This window comes from Pteronotus mesoamericanus, unplaced genomic scaffold (assembly GCF_021234165.1).
Source record: "Pteronotus mesoamericanus isolate MK-2021 breed Mesoamerican mustached bat unplaced genomic scaffold, CSHL_Meso_final contig_20, whole genome shotgun sequence".
NCBI classification, from domain to species: domain Eukaryota; kingdom Metazoa; phylum Chordata; class Mammalia; order Chiroptera; family Mormoopidae; genus Pteronotus; species Pteronotus mesoamericanus.
In genome coordinates, this window is record NW_026555085.1 from 42,381,946 (window position 1) to 42,387,945 (window position 6,000).

Sequence of the window (6,000 nt, forward strand, 5' to 3'; positions counted from 1 at the left end):
GGGGCTCAAGGAGGTCCACTCCAAGACACATCATTATTAAAATGGCAAATGTCAAAGAGAGAGAATCCTCAAGGCAGCAAGGGAGAAGGAGAAAGTAACATACAAGGGGGCCCCGATACGCCTAGGAGCTGACTTCTCAACAGAAACACTACAAGCCAGAAGGGAATGGCAACAAATATTCCAAGCCATGAAAAGCAAGGGCCTACAGCCAAGGCTGCTCTACCCAGCTAGGCTCTCCATTAAAATAGAAGGAGAAATACGGAGTTTCCCAGACAAAAGAAGGCTAAAAGAACACATCTCTACCAAACCAGCACTCGAAGATATGCTAAGGGGACTGGATTAAGCAGATGAAGGAAAAGAATGAGAGAGAGAGGAACACAGGTACAAAGAGAAAAGATGAGTAAGTTTCTATAAGTAATATCTCTCAATGTGAATGGACTAAATGCCCCAATCAAAAGACACAGGGTAGCTGAATGGATAAGAAAACATGACCCACACATATGCTGCCTACAAGAGACCCACCTCAGAGCAAGAGACCTACACAGATTGAAAGTAAAGGGATGGAAAATAATATTCCAAGCAAATGGGCATGAGAAAAAGGCTGGCGTTGCCATACTTGTATCAGACAAAGTAGATTTCAAAGCAAAGGCCATAAAGAGAGACCCAGAGGGGCACTTTATCATACTTAAAGGAAGAATCTATCAAGAACACATCAACATTGTAAACTTATATGCTCCCAATATAGGAGCCCCCAAGTTTATAAGGAAATTGTTGGATGACTTCAAAAAAGATATAGACAGCAACACACTGATAGTAGGGGATTTCAACACCCCACTGTCAAAAATGGACAGATCTTCCAAACAAAACATTAATAAACATATCGTGGCGCTGAATGACACACTGAATCAAAGAGACTTAACTGACATATATAGAACCTTACATCCCAAAGAAGAAAAATACACATTCTTTTCAAATGCTCATGGCAGTTTTTCAAAGATAGACCACATGATAGGACACAAAGCAAGCCTCAGCAAATGCAGGAAAATTGAAATAATACCAAACTTTTTCTCAGATCACAAGGCCTTGAAACTCGAAATCAACCTCAAAGAGAAACTTCAAAATCTTGCAAACTCATGGAGACTGAACAGTACACTATTAAACAATGAATGGGTCAATAATAAGATAAGAGAAGAAATCAAAAAATTTCTGGAAACAAATGAAAATGAACAGACAACTGTCCAAAACCTATGGGACACAGCAAAGGCGGTCCTGAGAGGGAAGTTCATAGCAATACAGGCTTACCTAAAAAAGAGAGAAACATTTCAAATAAAAGACCTAACACTACAACTTTAAGAACTGGAGAAACAACGACAAATAAATCCCAGAGCAAGTAGAAGGAAGGAAATAGTCAAGATTAGAGCAGAACTGAATGACATAGAGACAAAAAGAACAATTCAGAGGATCAACCAATCCAGAAGCTGGTTCTTTGAAAAGATAAATAAAATTGACAAGCCTTTAAGCAGACTCATCAAGAATAAAAGGGAGAGGACCCAAATTAATAATATCAGAAATGAAAGAGGAGAAATAACAACTGATACCACAGAAATACAAATGATCATCAGAAACTATTATGAACAAGTATATGCCAAGAAATTTGAAAATCTTGATGAAATGGACAAATTTTTAGAAAAGTATAATCTTCCAACACCGAAGGAGGAAGAAACAGAAAGCTTGAACAGACCGATAACAGCTGGAGAAATTGAAGCAGTCATCAAGAAACTCCTGGCACACAAAAGCCCAGGGCCAGACGGTTTCCCAGGAGAATTTTACAAAACATTTAAGGAAGAGCTAACCCCTGTCCTTCTCAGACTATTCCAAAAAATCCAAGAGGAGGGAAGACTCCCAGACACCTATGAGGCCAGCATCACCCTGATCCCAAAACCAGATAAAGACCCTACAAAGAAAGAAAACTACAGGCCAATTTCGCTGATGAACGTAGATGCTAAAATCCTCAACAAAATATTGGCAAACCGCATCCAGCAATACATTCAAAAGATTATCCACCACGATCAAGTGGGATTCATCCCAGGGATGCAGGGATGGTTCAATATACGCAAATCAGTAAACGTGATACATCACATAAATAAAAGAAAAGACAAAAACCACATGATCATCTCGATAGATGCAGAAAAAGCATTTGACAAGGTACAGCACCCATTTATGATCAAAACACTCAGCAAAATGGGAATGAATGGGGCATTCCTCAACGTAATAAAGGCCATATATGAAAAACCTACAGCTAATATCATACTCAACGGGCAAAAACTGAAAGCTTTCCCACTAAGATCCGGAACACGACAAGGATGTCCGCTCTCACCGCTTCTTTTCAACATCGTATTGGAAGTCCTAGCCACAGCGGTCAGACAAGAGAAAGAGATAAAAGGCATCCAAATAGGAAAGGAGGAAGTAAAACTGTCATTGTTTGCAGATGACATGATAGTGTACATAGAGAACCGTGTAGACTCTACCAAAAAACTCCTCAACCTAATAAGTGAATTTGGCAAAACAGCAAGATAAAAAGTCAACATTCAGAAATCAAAGGCGTTTTTGTACACCAGCAATGCAATAGAAGAAGAAGAAATCAGAAAAAAAATACCATTCGATATAGCAAGAAAAAATATGAAGTACCTAGGCATAAATTTAACCAAAGACACAAAAGACCTGTATGCAGAAAACTATACAACATTGAAAAAAGAAATTAAGGAAGACACAAATAAATGGAAGCATATACCATGCTCATGGATTGGAAGAATTAATATCCTCAAAATGTCCATACTACCCAAAGCAATTTATAGATTCAACGCAATCCCTATTAAGATACCAATGACGTATTTCACAGAAATAGAACAGACACTTCAAAAATTTATATGAAACCATAAACGACCCCGAATAGCCGCAGCAATTTTGAGAAAGAAACACAAAGTAGGAGGGATCACAATACCGGACATCAAACTCTACTACAAAGCCACCATACTCAAAACAATCTGGTACTGGCACAAGAACAGACCCATAGACCAGTGGAACAGAAGAGGAAGCCCAGAAATAAGCCCAGGTCTCTATGGACATCTAATATTCGACAAAGGGGGCAGAAGCATAAAATGGAGCAATAACAGCCTCTTCAACAAATGGTGTTGGGAGAGCTGGACGGCTACATGCAAAAAATTGAAATTGGATCATCAGCTGACACCATACACAAAAATAAACTCAAGATGGATAAAAGACTTAAATATAAGTCGCAACACCATCAAAGTCCTCGAGGAGAACATTGGCAGGAAACTCTCAGATATCCCACGCAGCAATTTTTTCACTGATATGTCTCCTAAAGCAAGAGACATAAAGAAAAGAATGAACAAGTGGGACCTCATCAAAATAAGAAGCTTCTGCACGGCTAAAGAAAACATCAGCAAAATGAAAAGGGAGCCAACTGTATGGGAAGATATATTTGCTAATGATACATCAGATAGAGGTTTGATCTCCAAGATATATAAAGAACTCACTCGACTCCACTCCAAGAAGACAAACGATCCAATCAAAAAATGGGCAAAGGACCTGGGCAGATGCTTTTCCAAGGAGGAGATACAGAGGGCCCAGAGGCATTTGAAAGGATGCTCAGCATCACTAGCCATCAGAGAAATGCAGATCAAAACCACCATGAGGTACCACCTCACACCGGTCAGAATGGCCATCATAAACAGATCCACCAACAACAGGTGCTGGCGAGGCTGTGGAGAAAAGGGAACCCTAGTCCACTGTTGGTGGGAATGCAGACTGGTGCAGCCACTATGGAAAGCAGTGTGGAATTTCCTCAGAAAGCTGAAAATGGAACTGCCTTTTGATCCAGCGATTCCCCTGCTGGGACTATACCCTAAGAACACCAAAACGCCAATACAAAAGAACCTATGCACCCCAATGTTCATCACAGCACAATTTACAATAGCCAAGTGTTGGAAGCAACCTAAATGCCCATCAGTAGATGATTGGATCAAAAAACAATGGTACATATACACAATGGAATACTACGCAGCAGAAAGAAAAAAAAGAACTACTAAACTTCGCGACAGCATGGATGGAACTGGAGAGCATCATGCTAGGCGAAATAAGCCAGGGGGCGAAAGACAAATACCATATGATCTCACCTATAAGCGGAACCTAACCAACAATGCAAAGGTGCAAGGAAAATATGACTAGCAACACTGAAAGGAAAAGAAATCAACAGAGACAAGAGGGAAGGGGAGGGGGCAGAGAAAGGGAAGGGAAGGGGAAAGTCAAGGAACATATAGCAGGGACTCATGGACAAAACCAAAGGGGAAGAGCTGAGGGAGGGAAGGAGGGAGGGGGCAAGGAAAGTGGTGGGGGGGAGGCAGAGACAAATGTATTTAAAAAGTAAATAAATTTAAAAAAAAAAAGAAAAAACAAAACAAAAACAAGCTCATAGATACAGAGAACAGATTGGTAGTTCTAAGAGGAGAAGAGGATTGGGGTAGAAAAAATGGTTAAAGGGAGTCGACTGTATGGTGAAAAAGGGAAACTAGACTTTTAGTGGTGATCATTTGTAGTATGTATAGATGTTGAATTACAATGTACACTTGAAATTTATATAATTCCATATGCCAATTTTACCTAAATAAAATTTTTATTATTTTTAACTGCTTTGTTGAGATAAAATTTATATACCATGTAATTCACCCATTTAAAATATACAATTCAATCATTTTTAGTAATTCATAGTTATGCAACCATCACCATAATCACTATAATCAATTTTATAATATTTCCATCAACCCCACAGAAATCCATATCCATTAGCAGACTCTCCCCATTTTTCCTAACAATTCCATCCCAAGACAAACACTAATCTACTTCTCTCTATAGACATGGCTATTCTTGATATTTCATATAAATGGAGTTAATACAGTAAGTGTCCTCTTTTAGCTGGCTTTTTCATATGGCATAAAATTTTCAAGATTCATTCATGTTATAGCATGTATTAGTACTTCATTCCTTTTTATTTCCAAGTAATATACCATTGTATAAACATACCTACAGTACACTTTCACTTAAAGTTGATAGGTTCTTGGAAACTGCAGCTTTAAGTAAAACAATATATAATGAAACCAATTTTACCATAGGCTAATGGATATAAACAAGAATTAAGTTCCCATGACATATTTATGGTTACAAAAATATCACCAAACTTCTAAATAAAGACCAAAACACTTCTAATACTAAATATTGAAATAAATGTTAGCTATACATATATTTAAGAATGATCAATAAAACAAATAAGATAATTATTTTCCAATCCACTTATTCTAGTTTAGGGTTGCCAGTGGCCAGAGCCTACCCTGGCAGCACAGGGTTCAAGGTGGAAACCAGACCTGGGCAGGAAGCTGTTTCATCACAAGATGCACTCACACGCATGCTCATACCCACTCAGACTGGGGCAATTTAGATAGGCCAGTTAAACTAATGTGCACATCTTAGGGATTGGGAGAAAACCGGAATACCTGAAGTAGACCCACGCAGACCCGGGGGAAATGTTCACACTTCACACAGAAAGTGGCCTCCACTATATTGATTTGTTTTCTCATCAACGTTATAATGAAACAATGATGAAAAAAACTATGTTATTCAAAGGCTGTATGTTTATTCATTTATCAATTGATGGACATTTGGGAACAATGTCCAATGTCCAAAGTGTGCAAACACTTTTTAGCTGTATGAATATTGCTGCTATGAATATTTATTTACAGGTTTTGATGTGGCATATGCATTCATTTCTTTTGGATATACACCTAGGCCTGCAACTGCTGAGTCACATGGTAATATTTTATTAATGAATTGACTTTTATCATTATATAACGACACTCTTTGTCTCTTATTAGAACTTTTAGATTAAAGTCTGTTTTCTTTTTTATGTAAATATAGATCTCCCTGCTC